Genomic DNA, 19,606 nt, shown 5'->3' on the forward strand with positions numbered 1-19,606 from the left:
GTTTTCTCTTTGACATCTGATGGGAGGGCATTCCACAGGGTGGGTGCCATTACCAAGAAGGCCCTCTGTTTGGTTCCCTGTAACTTGGCTTCTCGCAGCGAGGGAACCGCCAGAAGGCCCTCGGTGCTGGACCTCAGTGTCCAGCATATGGCAAAAATCCTGCACAGATGCCTCAGTGTTTATAAGGCAATTTCAATTCCACTGTGGCAACCGCAAGGTGTTTCTTTCATTGGGTAACTCACCTCTGTTCTCAGTTGCATGCTATTGTTCATTCTACACCTATTTTGTTTGCCTGTATTGCAGTTAGAAACATAAACTGCCTTAAACCTTATTTATTCATCTAACCCAAGGGTTGTCAACCTGGTCCCTACTTCCCACTAGTGGGCATTTCAGGATTCCAGGTGTGTGGTAGGGGGTTCTACGGCACAAGCTGAATCCTCCTTCCATCGAGCACAGGTGGGTGGTAAGGAAATTTCACCATCAAGAAAGATGCATTAGTGGGTGGTAGGTATACAAAGGTTGACTACCCCTGGTCTAACCCAATGCTCCTGTACTCTGAGTCCCAGTGCCAGTCCCAGTGGCCAGCCAGATTGCCTGTGGGAAGCATGCAAGCAGGACTCGAGCACAAGAGCCTTACTGTGGTTTCCAGCAGCTAGTATTAAGAAACATACTGCAGAGCTCCTCTTCAGGAAGGTTTCCCAGGAGACACCTTGAAATAAGTGTTCATTAAAAAGCAATTATTTGGGCCTCACTCATCTTGGCAATTTTACACCAGTAACTGATTCAGCATTTTGGGGCAAGGTAAAACTCCAAAGTATGACAGGTGTTTCTTTATAGTGGCTCCGAGAACATAGCTCCAGAATGTAGTGTTGGGAAGACTATTCTTCCCTTTGGTGGGAGTAAGTTTCAAAGTGTCTCAGATACCGCTTTTTAATACTTACAAAGAATTTCTAGTAAAGTCAGTTGAAGTCATGGAGTGCACTGTCATCAATATGAAAATGGCAGCCACCCCTGTTTTCCTTCTTTTATTAAGGTATGAACCTTACATTCTGGAACTTACATGTGGATTATGACTCTGTGGGTAAATAGACTCCTTCCAGACAAGACAGATAATTTTGGAGGACTGCCTTGAAGGGATAGGATTTCATTCTTCAAATTTGAAGTTTAGGGTACTTCTAGATCCAAACCTGCTTTTACATGATGCCATAGGTAGACTGGAACACCTTCTACCAGTCACGGTTGGTGCTGGCTACACCAAATGTGGGAATATAGAGGTCTTATGACTATCATCTGTTCCTTGGTGACCTTGAGATAAATTATGCTTTTTACATACACATGAAGATAGTTTAGAAATATCAGACTTGAAGTATTCCAAATGCTGTGGCACCATAGATTTATATAAAGATATGTTATTTGCAGTTTTATTTTTGATTCTACTGAAAATGAAATGATATCTTACATGAAATAACCTCTTTTTGTAACTGCCACAGACAGGAGAGACATTTTCTTTCAGCTGTCGACGATGACTCCAAGATCTTTTTCCTGATTGGCCACAATCATTTCTGACCTCCTTCGTGTATATGTATAGTTGGTATTTTTTTTGTCCAAATGTGCCTCATTTTATACTTTTTACATTTGACCTCATTTGCCATTTTGATGCTCGTTCACCTGGTTTGGAGAGATTCTTTTAGGACTCCTTGAAATTCTTTTTGGTTTTTACCATCTTGAATATTTGGTATCATGAGAAAACCTGGACAATTCACTGCAGACTCAGTTCATTTATGAAGAAGTGTAAAAAGCAGTGGTTCCAAAACAGATCTTCTTAGGACCCCACTTCTTGCATTCCTCCAATGTTGTCATGCAAAGGGCGGGTCTTGGCAAAGGGAGGAACTGGTTCTGCATGATTTGTTTCACACTAGGACTTTCTGCTACATGCAAACTAGGCTATTATCTTTAACCTTTCATTATGGGATTGCTTATTTAGAATTGTGAAATATCCACAGCAAGGTCATACCCAGTTTTCCTAGATCAGGAACTGAGGCTGAGGGAAAGTAACTTTCCATGGACTACATCCGAGTTGCACCCTATTTACTAGAGTGCTTACGTTTGAGGTGGATTGCTTGGAGGACCCTCCTATAAATCAACAGAATCATAGAATCATAGAGTTGGAAGGGACCACAAGGGACAACTAGTCCCTTGTAACGCAGGAATCTTTTGCCCAAATGGAGTTCAAACCCGTGACCCTGAGATTGAGAATCTCAAGCTCTACCAAATGTAGAAAGGGAAGAAATAGAAACAACCCACTGTATTCTATTCTGTCAGGACTGCTTCACTTTGCAATTATTATTACAGAGGCTATGTATAAGTACGCTGGTAGGATTAGAGACATACCTGTTGGGCATTTAAGCTCTATGCAAATGTTAGCATATTAGGGAGGAGCAGGGATTGTGTGAATGCCAGCCACTCCGATCTCTACCCTTCTAGCACAGATGATGTTTGCCTATTTCACTTCTCATTTGCATAGGGCCTATATGCATGAACTGAATCCTCACCACTGGAGAAGGCAAGTTGTGTGATTTGTGTTTGTTCACAAAGGCTTTTTTGCAAGGATGATGGCCAACCTATAGGTGCTAAAATGGACAGATGGACCGGGACAGCCAGCTCGTTCTTAGTAACTCCCCTCTCAGAATACTAGTGCAGCCTGAAGCTTTTGCTTTCTAGGAATGTTAGTTCTTTTCTGTTTATTATTCTTTTTTAGGTTAGGTTGTCAAAATTTGTTGAAGGTGGCATCTTTCATCCCCCTTTTCTTTAAATGTGGGTCAACAATCTCTTGAACTTCCTAAAGAAGTAAAAAAACATAACAGGAGGGTAATTACTGATAGGGATGCTACTCTGTGACAGTTGTGCTAAGTGCAATGGCCTTGCATACAGTGCATACAATTAAAAATGCTACGATACTTTGGTGACCTGAATGTTAAACAATTTCTAAGCAGTGCAAATGCCTGGGGTGATCCATATTCTCTTAAGGATAATTTGGTCAAGTTATGGAAGGTCTCGGGTTTTCTCCCCTCAGAAACTCTTGAGGATATTAAGCTTCTACTCAATTAGAGCAGTCCAGAATGCGCTGTAATTATTGAAACAAATAACAGGTACACCTAAAAGTGTTTAATAGCTGAGAATTGCTACCAAATATCATATTTGTTCCCAAGTTATTTTTTGTCTCTTTGTTTTATTTAGGCAGACTTCTTTTCTTGAACTTGGCACTTGGTCTCGCAAACTGGACCTTCTTCTTTGCTTTTCCTTTTATTTTATTTTTATCTTTATGTTTGTTGCTACCGCATCTTCTGCATCCTTTGCTTTGTTTTTAAGGGAATACAACTTACCTTGATTATTTTTGTTTCTAGCTAAACATATTGTTGATCATAAAGATATTTACTTTGTTCTTCCTGCTTTACTCCCAGGTTCTCTGCTTTGATTTAAAATACGATCTGTAAAATAAGATCTGTGTACGGTCTTCTGAGAGTTTAAAGCACCTCACTTCTGCTATCACCAATCACCAATCAATACAGTAAATAATTTATATAGCAATATGCAAGGTTGGCCTGTGCTTGTCATCCCCACATTAGGGGTGCGCATGTGTGGTAAGAAGGCATTATCTGAAAGCTGTGAGGTTGCCTCACACCAACCAGTGAATGTATGTCTGAGCTGCAAACCAACCACAATGGGAAGTCAGAATTCATTTTTGACTTGCTGACTGTAGTTAGTTTGAGTGAAGCAAACCATGATTCTTGATTTGGATGTAACTCTAAGCCAAGGTACGGTGTTTGTTGTTCCCAGACAAGTTAGGGGAGGAGGAAAGTAGGAGTCATCTCCACATTCATGGTAAACCCATTAATTATGGTTTACCATGACCTGCAAACTGGTTCATTGTTCCCTTGATCAATTGCTGCTTTCAGATTATTATTTTTTTTAAACTTCAAAGCAGCTCTTTGTCATGTGATCTCCAGCCGTCCCATAATGAATTTGATAACATCATAATGTGATCGGCTACATGGAGACATTGCTGTTGGTAAATGGAGGTGGGAGAGGAAATGCTTCCCCAGTAAAACCAGTGTGACCAGTTGCCACGGAATGTGCGTGAGGGTGTGTTTTTGGATGCCTATCCCGTTGGAAGTAAAGCATTGTTCTCATATCTGTATTCTGATGTGGGCACGAATGCACACCATTGTTCTGCGTACTTGGTTGCCTCAGTGAACTCTCCTCTCTTTTCCTACAATAGACATCCATTTGTGAATAGCTGGGTGCCTTTTTGGTAAACTTTTGTATTATTTTAAAAAATCATTTAAAAAGGGATGCATTTTGCGGGGCAGAAAATGTTCATGAAATGTACAGTCTATTTTGCCTCGGCATTATTAGTTTTACACGGAGCAGTGAATGAGATATTGCCTGTGAACATTTTGACTCTTTCAGGACACTCTCATTGTGAATGTGTGTGCTTGAAGGGAAAAAAAAGAGGGTGGTGTGAGATAACAGCCATTTTTCACCCCCTCACCCTTTACACCCATTATCTGATTCTTTTCAGCTAACCCAGCATCTAGAGTGCAAGCTGGTGACTGCCACAGTATGTCTGAGAGATGGGCTAAATGCATTGCAATTTGATTCTGCCCCAAGGATCTTGGATGTTGTCATGCATTTGTCAATTCTGGGAGTGAGTTACTAATGAACTCAAGTTTCCCCACTTACTATCTCTTGTCTTAAATTATTTCTGCGCCTCAGAATCCCGTTTCTGACATTCTTTCAAAATGCAATAAGAAAAGTCAAAAATGCTGTAGTCTGCAGACTCTGACCCCTGCTCTGTAGTTTTTGCTTCTCTTAGCTATTAATCTAGCTGAAATTGCTGCTTTTGACTGTATTCTCATTTTATAATGCAAACACTTGTTATCTTTGCCATACAACAGTGTAAAGATACCCAGCATGGGTCTTTGCTCAGCCTCCAAAGAAGATTATTGCTGAGATATCTGTGCGCCTGCCTGCTTATAGTTCTGAGAAAGCTTGAGGGAAAGAATTGATTACTATTGGTAACTTAATTTACCGCAAACTACAGAGACACAAAGAGAAAGCTACTTCAAAAGCTTTTGGTTTTTACAAAAGGATATGCTCTAACTGTATTTCAGCAGTGTAGGATTTCAGCCACTTTAATATGGATTTGTGCGAAAGTAGTTGTGTTAAGACAGAAGGAAATGATAAGAATCTGAGGATTAAGATGTCAGATGAGAAGGGCAGTTGAGTGGCATGAAGCTGAGCGATGTTCAACTCTAACAAGCTTTCTTATAAACATACCCTGATTCCTCACCTAATTGCAGGTTGTCAGTGCTCTAGATGCTCAGCTAACTGGGTTGGTTGGCTTTAAAAAAAAAGTTCTTGGTTCTCTAACCATTGTTAATAGTTCCGATTTATTTTTAGATCGACGTTGTTCTAACATTCCCTCTCCCTCCCTTTTAGCACACAATCCATTCTATGGGCTGCTTTTTTAAATTTCTTGCTTAATTTTAATGGAAATGTTGCAAGCTGACATTCCTGCAGCATGCGTTACTCGATTTGGCTGACAATATTGGCAAAAGGAGTAACCGAATTATTATTCAGTCATGGGTTTTTAACAGCCGCGAAGCAAGTGGATGTTAACTAAATGATGCAGTTTATTCCTTTCGTTCTTGCTGCCAGCTTGCCTATTGCAGAGAGACTGCCAGCTTTAAGTAAAGTGGTACCCAGATGGCAGTCGCATGACGCCCACTTGGTTACAGAACCTAAGCAGGGAATAACTCGGCAGCCAGAACAAGCTGTGGGTCAATTGAGGGGGAATGCCTGTTGCTTCACAGTTTTTGCATATGTAAATCTGTTAATGTTATGTCAGTGTTGTGCGGTCTAAACACAAGCGTTGCCTTTCTCTGGGGCCCAGATGAACTTGGACGGCAGCCCAGTTAATGAGGATCTAAGAGAGTAGCTTTTGAGAAGGCTGCTGCAGCCTGCTTCCTCAGTGTGAACTCATTGCTTCCTGGACACACTCGTTTTTCTCCTTAGCTGAAGTTTTTGCATGTAGGAAGTTCCCCTTGATAGGCTGACTCCATAATAGGATACACAGACTTAAGATTTTATAAGGCTGGGCAAAGAGATTGTAGGAGTGTGCGCCGTGCATCTATTTTTAGTTCCCCAGCACTGAAGACAATTCATTTGGCCCGGGCTGCGTCTGCTTCTCTCACACTTTCTCTGTCTGACACACTTCTGCACTCTTTTCATCAACTACAGATGTGGCACACAGCCGTCTCAGAAAAGTCATGAACTGTGTCGTCTGCGCAGTTTTAACAGCCAACATCTGTTGCAGCAGCCTGATGGAAGCGGCATGGAAACAATTTTAAGGGAAAGCTCTAAAGTGTTTTAACTTTTGTCTATCATTCTGGCCTTTGGAGGTAATTATTTGCAAATAATTGCATCAGTAGATAGGCTATAAAAATCAGATTGCAAATCCATTTGCCCATTAACAATTGAGGCGGGGCGGGGCGATATAGGTAAAAAGTTTTACTGTTGTTGTTTAGGATTGGTAGCTATTAGAAATCTGCTAAGAAGAAAGGAAAGCAAGGTTTCTCCTCAAATATCCGTAAGAGGCAGGAGCCATAAACTGTGGTGCAAGTTAAAGGCTAAAAGTTAGCCGTTGCATTGGTGAGCAAGCCAAAGAAAATGATCCAGAAGGTATTGTAAAATTTATAACCCAGGTGAAAGGCATTAAATATGTTCATTTTTGGTGAAGTAAAACTTTCTAATGTAAACCATTTTGCAAATTTATATTCATTGCTCAGTACTTCTTAAAAAATTAAGGGTCCAATCCTGCTAAATCTTGCTTGCTTGCATAATCCCACTGGGTTTTTCTTATGCGAATAATCACTTGTAGGAACAAGAACTGGGACTGTATAGATTATTATATAGCCTAACAGGCATGGCTTGATTTCTTTCTCTTTACGTAATGTGGGCTGCATTTCAGTTTATTAGATTTAGTATAAATTTTCAAAAGCACCATAGTGATTTAGGGGCTTGGGCCATCCAATTCTAAAATACCTATGGTGAGATTGATAAAAACAGAAATTTTGATTTGTCCTAGGGCTGGATTCAGCTATGTTGATGTGCTAGGTGAATCAGTGCAGTGAGTCCCTCCCCCCACACAACAGGATTTCCCCCCTCTCCCTGTGCACCCCTGTACTCTGTCCATATCTGCTCTGATGGGTTGGGAGAGCTCTCAGAACAGTGTGAGGGAGGAACATTCGCCTTAATATGCCTTTGAATTCCACCCCTAGAGTCTTTATATAAAATGTTCAGATCCTGAGCAACTAATTCCTTGGAAAATTTTATCCAACCTGTCAATGGAACTTGGTGGATAAGTCACACTTACTGGCAAAGAATCAGCATGGGGTAGTTTATGTGCACATTACCTTTTCAGGGGGATTTGACATCTGTGCTGTGGTGTCATCTGTCATTGTAGAGGCTTTCCAGTGATACACAGTGCTGCTAGCTATTGCTGACCAGTCAGATAACCTAAGGGATACAACAATATGGGCAAGATTCAGATTCTTACGTGTATAAAGACTCCCATCTTCTGGGGAATGAAGCACTCTATGTGTGCATGTTGATGGGCTCTCAATATTTCTGTTGTTCCAAAGAAGAAAATAAGGGGCTCAATCAGTGTTGTATTCAGGTTTGGTTTTTTTTTTACTGTGGGTTCCCTTCTCACCACCACCATTAGGAATGTTAGAAGAGCCTGCTACATCAGGCCAGTGGCCCATCTAGTCTAGCATCCTGTTCCCACAGTGTTGTTGTCGTTTAGTCAACCAGATACCAGTGGGAAGCCCACAAGCAGGTTCTGAGCGCACCAACACTTTGCCCTTTTTTGCCTTGTATTTTTGGCCTCAGTATCCATTGGGAGGGACGCAGGTGTCGCTGTGGGTTAAACCACAGAACCTAGGACTTGCCAATCAGAAGGTTGGCAGTTCGAATCCCTGCGATGGGGTGAGCTCCCATTGCTCGATCCCTGCTCCTGCCAACCTAGCAGTTCGAAAACACGTCAGAGTGCAAGTAGATAAATAGGTACCACTCCGGTGGGAAGGTAAACGGCACAGCTCTGGTTCGCCAGAAGCAGCTTCGTCATGCTGGCCACATGACTCGGAAGCTGTACGCCTGCTCCCTTGGCCAATAAAGCGAGATGAGCGCCGCAAATCCCAGAGTCGATCATGACTGGACCTAATGGTCAGGGGTCCCCTTACCTTTACCTTTATTCATTGGGATGGGGCGGGTGATAGAAGCTGTCACTCCTGCTACTCTCTCCTATCATAGCTTTCCTAGTTAAAGGAGGTGGGTACGCTCCCTGAAGCGACATCTAGGAAGCTCCGACGGTTGACTGCGGTTTCCTTATGAATCAGTGATGAAGGGTGAAAAGAGGTTCTGTGGCCCCAGCCCCTTTCCTCTGAGGGAGTGCTGTCCTCATCTTCAAATATGTTTCACGCCTTTTGTGTGTACTCTTCAGCAAAAACTGTTCAACCCTTACCATTGGTTTTGGAGGGCTAGCTTAGTTCTTTTATTTTCTTTTTTTAAAAAAAACATTCAAGGCTGCAGTCCTATGCACACTTAACCTGGGAGTAAGGTTCGAAGAACACACTAGGTCTGAGCAGGCACGCATAAGATTGTGCTGCAAAACACCTGTGAATGGTTTTTAATTTTTTTTTGGTCTTATAAATGTGATATGAAACGTAAAGGAAAATGAAAACGTGCAGCTAAACAATGGATTCTGCCATCTCCTCCCCCCCTTTAAATGTGCTGGTGATCTACTAAAGTGACATTAATAGTCCTGAAAGTACAGTTTTGGCTGATAGGAATATTCCCCCATTCATTGGTCTCCTCCAGCCTCAGTAGTTTCAATGACATTTGCTAGCATGGCACTCAGGAGAGGTGCCTGGATGCCTACTAGCATTTCAAGTCAATAGGCTTTGTTCTCTGGAACCAGATGGGTCTCTGCAAGTTTCTTTTCTTCTTCATTCGTTTTAGAAAAAACTTTTATCCCATGCAATGTAATATGATCTTCAATATAGCCAGACATCTATCTGAATATTTACAATGTGGGAATAAACTCAAGGTTGAGGATATGGACCAGCAAGAAAAGACCGAATTCTATAAAGCACTTTAGGAGCTTCACAAAAGGTTTACCACTTAGAGAAATCTCATCATTCATGCCATCACTTTAGGCCTTGGCAATAACTTGTCTAGTATCCTCATGTAGTTTGAGCTAAAGTTTTTCAAAGACCTGCAGCAAATTGCTAATATAATCGAGGTAAATCAAACCATGCGGTGGGTTGGATATGGTGCATCAGTTCCGTATATTAATAGTGCACTGCAGAACTCCCCACCAAGGCAATAATTGAGCAAATGGAATGTTGTGTTAGCAGAAATGGTGTATGTGTTTCGTTTGGACTGGAGGAAGAAGAAGAGCATTTTCTTGGGAACGTCCAAATAAATCCGTCTGATGTATATTATTACTCTTTACTTCACTCTCAGTTATTCTAAGAACTTAGTTATTGTTTGTAGCCATATTGTTTAATTTCCTGTGTTTTAAAATTATTGCCCTCCCCTCTATTTAGAACCCCACCACACACTGCTGTAGTTGTGCCTAGCACCTAGTCTGACATGGTAAGATAAATGTCTCTGCACCCCACCAATTGCCAGAGGGCCCTGCTTGTTCATTGGGGAAATAGTTGCCATGTAGGTTCCAATCATTTCAGTGTAGTGTGCACAGGAACCCTGAAGGACAGGATAGAAGATAGGAAGAACTTACTGGTCCATCTAGTCCAGGCATAGGCAAACTCGACCCTCCAGATGCTTTGGGACTACAACTCCCATCATCCCTAGCTAACAGGACCAGTGGTCAGGGATGATGGGAATTGTAGTCTCAAAACATCTGGAGGGCCGAGTTTGCCTGTGCCTGATCTAGTCCTAGTGGCAAACCAGAGGCCTATGAGAAGTCCAGAAGGAGGACCTGAGTGACTTAATGCTAAATAATGGATATATGACATGGATCTACCTTCCAGCTGCCATATACCTCTTGCATGTAGAAGAGGGGAGAGTCAGATGCCATTCTGAGAGAGTCAGATGCCATTCTGAGATGCTGACAGGCTGACTGTGTCTGCAGCAACTTAGTGCAGCCTGTATCACAACTGGTGTGTAATTGCAAAGAACATGGGTTGGGTTCTGTAGTCCCCAGAACAGCACCAGTTGCCTCCTTCATAACTGCTGAATTCTTTGCACATGCACGTTCGTACCCACAAATACTGATTGCAGATTTACAGTAGACATAGGCCCTGAACCCAGTCAGTCAATCAATCAATCAATCAATCAATCATCCTATCAATGTTACACATTTATATATTGTAAGAATGTGTATACGATTCTTCAGTTGCACTCCCAGAAGGGTTTATAAAAAGTTGCTGAAAGGCTATAAGAATAGCCTGCTAGATCAAGTCAATGACCCCTTCTAGTCCATCTAGCTAATGACCCCATGTAGTCCAGCATCTTGCTCTCACAGTGACTAACCAGATGCCTGTGGGAAGCTAAGGAGCAAAAACGGGAGCACATTTCCCCCTCCATAGCTGACAGCAGGGGGTGATGGAAGTTGAGCCTCCCTCCTTGCCACTGACTGAATCTAAACTGGATCTTCTGTGGCTGCTTTTCCAGAAAAGAAAAAGGCATCAGAATCTCCAAACACAAGTTGATTCAATTCTAGGGCACTCTTTGATCTCGGCTCAGTTCACGATGTAAATTACCGTATTTTTCGCTCCATAGGGCGCACCTAGTTTTCAGAGGGGGAAATCAAGGAAAAAAATATGATTCTGCCCCCCTTCTCCCAGACCTTCTTCCTGCTTTTGCGGGAGGTGGGGAAATTCCCCCATCTCCCGTAAAAGCCCACAGGAGCCACGCACCCTTTAAGGAGTGCACGGCTCCTGCGGGCTTTTCTACGAGGAGGGAGAAGGGACTGACGCAGCCAGTTAGTCCCTTGTCCCTCCTCTTGGAAAAGCCCCCAAGAGTGGTGCACTCTGTAAAGGGTGCGCGGCTCCTGCGGGCTTTTCTACAAGGTGGGAATTCCCCCACCTCCCGCAGAAGCCGTGCGCTCTTTAAAGGGGTTGCACGGCTTCTCCTGGCTTTTCTGTAAGGTGGGAATTCCCCCACCTCCCGCAAAACCGGCAGAAGCCGCAAGCTCTTTAAAGAGGCTGCACGGCTTCTGCTGGCTTTTCTAGGAGGTGGGGGAAAAAGCCCACAGAAGTTGGGCTCTCTTTAAAGGGTGTGTGGCTCCTGTGGGCTTTTCTATGAGGTGGGAGAAGGGACTGATGCGGCCAGTCAGTCCCTTCTCCCTCCTGGGGAAAAGCCCGCAAGAGCGCACGGAGCTCTCGGGGGCTTTTCCCGCCTGCCTTCCCCCTGCATTCGCTCCATAGGATGCACACACATTTTCCCTTGCTTTTTAGGAGGGAAAAAGCGCGTCCTATAGAGTGAAAAATACGGTACTTGCCAGTTGGGTTTTAAAATCTGCCTTGCCCTTGAGAGTTGTCAATAAAACTGGAATGGGTGAAGTTTGTGCAATTTTAGCCTTTGGTGGGTTACACCAACGGCTTTGAAAGGAGCCTTAAGAGACTACCTTGAAGAGAGCACCTTCACAGTCAGAGGCAGTATCCCTTTGAGTACCAATTGCTGGGAGTCACAAATGAGGACAGTACTATTGTGCTCGGGATTTGCTTGTGGGTTTTGCATGGACATCTCTGGGTGGTACTGTGAAACTTGGATGACGGAGTAGACTGTGGCCTTTGGCTGATCCAGCAGTGCTCTTCTTGCGATCAAGGAAGCTGCTGAACAGTGCAAGTTGTCAAACGTTCTACAGCGGAATTATTTTCCCTTCCATGTTCATTGTAGTATCTTCCCATACCAAACTGCTTTTAAAGCCTTTTAAACAGTTTTTGGGGTTTTGGCAGTGGGAGAGCTGCTGTCGAGCTGTTGGCTGGGAAAAAATACTTAGTGCATCTGGTGTACACATGTTTTTGGATTGTGGCCTATGCCTCCAGCTAAGTTTTGTGTGTGCATGCAAGTCCTTTAAAGTGACTGCAGTCCTCCATATGCTTAATTGTGTTTGTGAAGCACAACGTGGCTATGTATATGTACCTACATAAATGTATGTAGTCTTTTCTTTCTTTCTTGGGAGTGGAGCATATGTTTAATTTGCATGTTTTGAATTTATTTATTTATTTTGTAAGCTACCAGAGATTTTTTTTTTAAAGTTGTCTATTAATTTTCTGAATGCTGATCTCTGGATCACGCCGCTTATTATTGTTTTTAGTATTTTATACTAAAAGAAGATTTTATTTTATTTTTGGTGGTTCTTTGCTATCTGTATATGGTTTTGTTGTATGTTTTAGAGTCTTTGACTTTTTGCTATCTTAGCCTCTTTGAGTTCTTTATTGTGAACCACTGCAAGATGTGCTAGTATATAGTACATAGTCTATAAGTTAACAGAATAAATGAATAAGTATCTCACGAGAGCAGAGAGGTTCAATAAGAAACTCTGTTGGCTATATGGCTCTTTGAATCCTTACTGTTTTATAGGAATATATTCCGTTCATATATATATATATATATATATATATATATATATATGCAGGTTTTGGTGTCCTCGGGTGTCTTCCCGTGTAAAAGTTGGGGTGTCTAGGCGACGTTTCGACGAGGTCTCACTCGTCATCTTCAGGCTGGTGCTTTCGGCTTCTTGTTACTGGAACAGAGCGGGATCTCAATGTTTGAGTTCCTATAAATACTGTAGAGGGGGTGTGGTGTCTAGCCTCCAATGTTCTGGGCAGAGAGGAAGTTCCCAGGCTAGTGTGCCTTTTCTTCTTTTGTTCCTTAATTACTTGAGAGATACCTTGAGTGATTTCTTGAGTGATATCCTGAGTACCACTTAGGTGGGTCATTAGGTGTGGATTAGTTGCTAAAGTCTTTGTGTCTTGACCTCTTGAACTTTGTGAAGAGTTTTCCTGAGAAGATGGCTGTATTGCACTTAGTTGTGCTTTGGCTTGGCTTCGTGTATAGGGGCGAGCTGTGGTTTTGTGGCTTGTGTCAGCCAGATCTGTGTAGGGATTGCAGGGGGGTGCAGCATCCGGAGGTGCCACCATGGATTGGCACAAATAAACTCCGTAGCCAAGACTCTCATCTCCAGAACCAAACGCCTGGCTGACAAAGACCACTTGACAACTGAGTTACAGAATCTCTCAAATGTGTTAATTGCCAATGGATACCAGCAAAACAGGATTACGAAGCTAATCCAAAAGGAAACACCCCCCAAAAACCAAGACACAGAAGAAAACAATGGCATGGCCCTCCTTCCTTATATCAAGGGCACTACAGATAAAATTAGCAAAATCCTCCATAAACACAATATCAAAACAGCCTTTTGCACCAACCAAAAAATAGCCAATATCCTCAGAAACCCCAAGGATAAAATCCAGTTGGAAAACCAAGGGATCTATGAAATACCCTGCAAAGTCTGCCCAGCCACGTACATTGGACAAACAAACAGACGAATAAATGCACGTATCGCAGAACACAAGAATGCCGTCAAAAAAGAAGAAAAAACTTCCTCTCTTTTCCAACACATGAAAGAAACAGGACACGAAATTAATTTTGCAGATTCCAAATTGCTCTTTAACACGGAACATCACCACAAGAGAATAATCATGGAAGCCATCGAGATAGAGAAACACCCTCACAACATGAACAAGCGTGACGACACATCCCGCTTGCCAGACATCTGGAAATTAGCCCTCCCCACAAAAACTGACACCAGATCCAGAGGCACACAGAACGCCAACACCAATCAACCACACCAGACCCAAACCCAGACCCTCTCCACAGATGAATTACTGACACCATCCAGTAGCCAATCCATGGTGGCACCTCCGGATGCTGCACCCCCCTGCAATCCCTACACAGATCTGGCTGACACAAGCCACAAAACCACAGCTCGCCCCTATACACGAAGCCAAGCCAAAGCACAACTAAGTGCAATACAGCCATCTTCTCAGGAAAACTCTTCACAAAGTTCAAGAGGTCAAGACACAAAGACTTTAGCAACTAATCCACACCTAATGACCCACCTAAGTGGTACTCGGGATATCACTCAAGAAATCACTCAAGGTATCTCTCAAGTAATTAAGGAACAAAAGAAGAAAAGGCACACTAGCCTGGGAACTTCCTCTCTGCCCAGAACATTGGAGGCTAGACACCACACCCCCTCTACAGTATTTATAGGAACTCAAACATTGAGATCCCGCTCTGTTCCAGTAACAAGAAGCCGAAAGCACCAGCCTGAAGATGACGAGTGAGACCTCGTCGAAACGTCGCCTAGACACCCCAACTTTTACACGGGAAGACACCCGAGGACACCAAAACCTGCATTCCTGTACCCGTGAAAATCTACGAAAGCATATATATATATACACACACACACACACACACACACACACATATTCTTCAAACTATTGCATTTCTTCAGGATGTTGAACATGCATGTTTTCTTCTTCCCAATCTTCAAAACTACAACGCTATTACTGATGAATGTTTGCAGTATGTTGGAGATAAGATTTGAAAATAAGTTTGACTAATATTCTATACCTTCTCTTCTCTTTCTGATGTACACCCCCACCTACCAAGACCCACCCATCTTGTACAAAAGGTTTTTCAGGCAATTCAACTTCATGATGGTAGTTTTTCCACCATAATGTTTTTAGAATGTTAAATGGTCCATTCTTGTGTTTAAAACCACTATTATCCAATCTTACACTTTCAAGAAAAGTTGATTCTTCTTTACTTAAAACCAAGTTGAGACCATCTGTTTGTAGAACTGACTTCCCATCCCAGTACATCACAGAGAATCTTCCATTAAGATATTTGCATTGGGTATGAACTGAAAACAGATGCGAATTGTCCTTAGTGAAGAGGTGTGGAGCTATCCCATCAAATGACTATTGGTACTGGTTCCAGAATATCAATATCTCAGAAAAGAGAATTGTACGTAAAAATCCTTTTAGGCTTTCATCGCTTTGTAGGAGTGGGAGGGCACCCATCATAATAGGGATGCAAAATGTTAAGGGATGTTGAGATCAAAGGAAATTTAGGGGTTTTTTTCTTGGCAGATGGAAAGCTTAGTAAACTTCTTTGTTAAGACCAAATAAGAAAGTGGGCTTTTAATCTTAGCATTAAATGATCTTAGGATGTGAAGTGATGGAATTTAATACCACATATAACATGTAGATGACCAGATCTTTTATAGTACATTTATTTCTTGACTGGGTCACCTTTATACACTAACTGGTTTAAGATGAATTATGCTGTTGCATTCAGTCAGGGATCCATCTAGTCCAGCATGTATCCTACCTCAAAACGCACCAGCTTGACATTTACTCAAAAGTTAAATGAATGACAGAATTGTGAAGTTGGAAGGGTCCCGAGGGTCATCTAGTCCAACCCCCTGCAATGCAGGAATCTCAACTAAAGCATCCATGACCAATAACCATCCAGCCTCTGCTTCCAATGAAGAAGAGTACCCAACCTCCGAAGGGAGTCCATTCAACTCCTGAACAGCTCTTACCACCATAAAGTTCTTCCTGATGTTTAGTTGGAATCTCCTTTCTTGTAACTTGAAGCCATTGCTCTCCTAGAGCAGCAGAAAACAAGCTTGCCCCATCCTCCATGTAACAACCCATTAGATATTTGAAGATGGTCATCATATCTCCTCTCAGTCTCCTCTTTTCCAGGATAAAGATGCCCATTTCCCTCAACTGTTCCATATAAGGCTTGGTTTCCAGACCCTCTTATCATCTTGGTCACTCTCCTCTCCACTGCACACGTTCCAGCTTGTCAATAGCCTTCTTGAATCGTGGGGCCCAGAATTGGATACAGTACTCCAGGTGTGGTCTCACCAACTCAGAATAGAGCAGGACTATGACTTCCCATGATCAGGACACTACAGTTCTGTTAATGCAGCCTAGAATAGCGTTAACATAAGCTTTCTTGGAGGCATTCGGTGGGCCACTGTGAAACTGGCAAATAATGCACCCCTGTTCCCAGCCTTTCCCATGTTTTTTGTTTTTTGGTTTTTTCCATATCTCGGTGATGCCGATGATTCATCTAAAAGTGTAAATGTTTTCATTGTCCAAACTTTAGTTGTTTTGAGTATATACACAACAAATAGAGGATTTGGTCCTCAGAAGAATCTCCTTGGATTTGTTTGTAACTGCTGTATATCTTAACACAGCCTTCACAAACTTGAGGCTTTCCAGATGTTTTTGACTACAGGTCCCATCAACCCCAGCTGACAGGGCCAGGTTTTATGGGAATTATAGTCCAATACACGTGGAGGGTACCTGGTTGGTTACAATTATCCTATGTTCTCAGGCTGGCCAGAATATGTGTGTGTGTGTGTGTACACGCGTGCGCGCGCACACACACGCACGCACGCACACACAAAACTCTGATTACAAAATACCATCTACTGAAGTGACTGACCAAGCAGGGTTCTGAACACAAGTCTCACATTTCCAGAGGTTCTTTCTACTCACAAAATACAAGTGTTGTTCGATCACTGTTTAACTTAAATGTTTTCTATCACTTGCTAAGATTGTAATAACATATTTAATGCTTGGTCATTGGTGAAATGGATTGATAATGCTGGTGTTTTTTCTCGAAAATTTTGAATTGATTTTTTCCCCTTTGCAACTTAGGGGAATTTTCAGTTTGCATCAGAAAATGTTCTGATCCCCTGGAGAACTATATTATTTAACATGCACATTTAAACAATAGTAAGAACATTGAAACTGTCAAGCTTTCCTAATAGTGTATTCACAACTGGCATCTATTCATTGTTGCAAATGAACTTGCGAAATAAAAAGTTTTACACAGAAAAATCAAGCATAAGTGACCCACATGCCTTATGCCAACAGTGTTACAGGTAACAGTTATTTTCCTTACATATAAATAAACCTCCTATATGTAACACATCCTTAAAAGTATTATCCAAAGTTAATTACTGACTGATGCACACATGCAAGATGCAAATCGTACTGATGCGTTATTGTTGGGAATGTCAATTTTCAGCAAAAAAAAAAAATTATGCTGACTTTAGCATTTGGAAATATAGAAAATTTCCCAACACATCATGAAAAATATACTGTTGCCCATTTCAAACCTTCAGGATAGGTGGGAGATACGTTAAAAATAAATTTAAAAACCCCTTCCATGGATATAACTAAAAAAAGGCTGCTATTGTCTTTCTACCTCTAGTTGCTTAGAACTGCCATTCCATTAAACATGAAAGGGATATTTAGGCATTTTGGGTGCTCTGTGTGTGCGAGAGAGAGAGAAAAGAAGGAAAATAATTTGTGAGATACTATTGAGATACTTACTCGCTTTTCCAACATCAAGAGTTTATACTATTTTTAGTGGCCCAGTGAAAATATATTGACATGTGATATCCACTGAAAGTTGTGCAGATCACGTCTCCCTTTTGGATGGTACTTCACAGCTGTGCACCAGACAAAGCAGCTGGATTCCCTAAAATGATCACTTCAGTTAATGTCCTCTGAAACAGAACCTGAGTCCCATTATTCCCTCCTCCACCCCACCCCCCGGCAAAAAAAACTTCTTACCACTTTTCGAAGAAAACCATTAAGTGCTTTGCAAATCAAATTGCTGTGAATCCGTTGTCTCTGCTCTTTTGCATCTTCAGGTAGAGATATATGTTATATATACCACTAACCCCAAACTTCTGATTCTTTTCATGTTTAGCGTTTCCCTGTTTTCATTAGAAGAAAATAGTTTTGGCAGTTAATGCAGGGATCTGTGAAATTTCTTAAAATGCCAACCTGTCGGTTAATTGCTGAGAGTTTTGTTCCTGGAAATAATGCACTTTTGATTCAGTGATAGACACTTCCTTTAAAAAGGAGCCTGTTGTGTTGCACAGAAGCAACTTTCTTAGTCACCCACGTACAAAAATAGCTAGAGCTGCAATTGATTTTATTATGAGTGTCCAGAATAAACTCTGAAGTCTCCCAAGGCAGCCTGTGTATTCTATACTGCTGAAGAGGAAGGCGGTTTCTGTGGGGAGGAAAGTGAAATCTTTGCTGTTCAGCCTTCAATGTGCCAATTCCTAGTTAGGAGGTGCCCCGCCTTTCCTCCTCCTGTTGCATCTGATACGGAGGAAGGGAAAAGGTGGGACATGTTTTGGGAGTATCTGTTGGCACAAGGGAATGTATTTAGAAAGCAGCAGCAGGGTTGTTTTTATAGGCCTGTCTTGTGACTTCCTACCTTTGAAGGAATCTGTTCTAAATTTACACGTCAACACACACAAACATTGCAAAATAAAAACCCTAACCCAGTTCGCCCCTTCCTAAAAATGTAATATGCCTTTGTAGAGTCCTCAGTTCTAACAGAGATCTATGCTTTAAGTTTACCCATAAATGCTCAGCTATTTTTTGTGGGCTTCTCATTTTCCCCCTTTGGTAGCACGAGAGAAGTATGAAAGCCCTCTGAGAAATTGGGTTATATATTATCGTCAGTGAAGTTGGGGCTTTTTCAAACCTAAGTTAATCATGTCTATTAACTTCAGTGGGTCTACTCAGAGTAGGACCAGCATTGAATAGAAGCCTTAATTTTCATTCACGCCAAAATTCAATTTTCTTCTGAAGATGAACCCACCACCCCACACATTTGCTTTGAATATTACTTTAGCAAAATTTTGCTAGCAACTATACTTACTACATTTATTTCTCACAGGCTTTTTTTGTCTTTTGCTAGCTACAGGACAGGCAGAAATTAAAGTTTTGAAGCTTTCCTCCCATGATCTCTGTCATTCAAAGCCATGTCTGTTGAACTTTTGCCTGCTATCTAACTTTTGAGGGCATAGAAATCTTTATAGAAAAAAGTGACATCTCTATTATCTGTTACATTACTTTTTCACAAATCTTCTGAAATAAGCACATTGTTTCAGTGTTTTTATTAGAAAAATGAGAAATAAAATGCTGGGTCTTTCTAGTAGACAACAGTAACCTTAGATAACATATTCTACACCCACAGAAACTTGCTTTACAGAAATTAGTCTCACCGTTAGGTTGGATTATATTTGATTTTTTCCCTGTGTGTGTGTTCCATCAATAACAAGCCTGCATTTATAACCACTGTTTGAAGAGGATGTTCCTTTTCCCAAAACACAGGCTTTGTTGGGATATAATGCCAAACCATAGTTTAGCGCTATGAGAACAAAGCTTCCCCTTATCTAGCCCAACTGCAAGGAGGAGTTCAGAAAATTACTTCTTTTTTATGATTAACCACAGCTTCCCCTGGCAGCAGTAACTGGAAAACCTGTGATTATTTTTAACCATGGTTAATGGAAACAACTTCAAATTACAGTTTATGAAGCTGCTTTATGGTTTGCTTTCACGAACTATTGTTAAGGTTAACCACGGTATACTGTTTGCATGACACTAAA

At 41.7% G+C, this 19,606-nt stretch overlaps 1 protein-coding gene across 26 annotated transcripts in view; it reads left to right on the forward strand.

The window, feature by feature from the left end:
• The window catches only part of FOXP1 (forkhead box P1), a 538,949-nt gene that overhangs the window by 32,737 nt on the left and 486,606 nt on the right, over positions 1-19,606 (forward strand). Inside the window, exon 1 of one of the 26 annotated variants that reach the window (XM_083723867.1) lies at positions 4,292-4,312. The exons of the other annotated variants lie outside the window; for them this stretch is intronic. The gene's annotated coding sequence lies outside the window, so the exon portion shown is untranslated. Of the gene's footprint in view, positions 1-4,291; positions 4,313-19,606 lie in introns of those variants that run through there. 26 annotated transcript variants of the gene reach the window in all.

The sequence above is a fragment of the Podarcis gaigeae genome (genome assembly GCF_964106915.1).
Source record: "Podarcis gaigeae genome assembly, chromosome: 2".
In the NCBI taxonomy this organism is placed as follows: Eukaryota; Metazoa; Chordata; class Lepidosauria; order Squamata; family Lacertidae; genus Podarcis; species Podarcis gaigeae.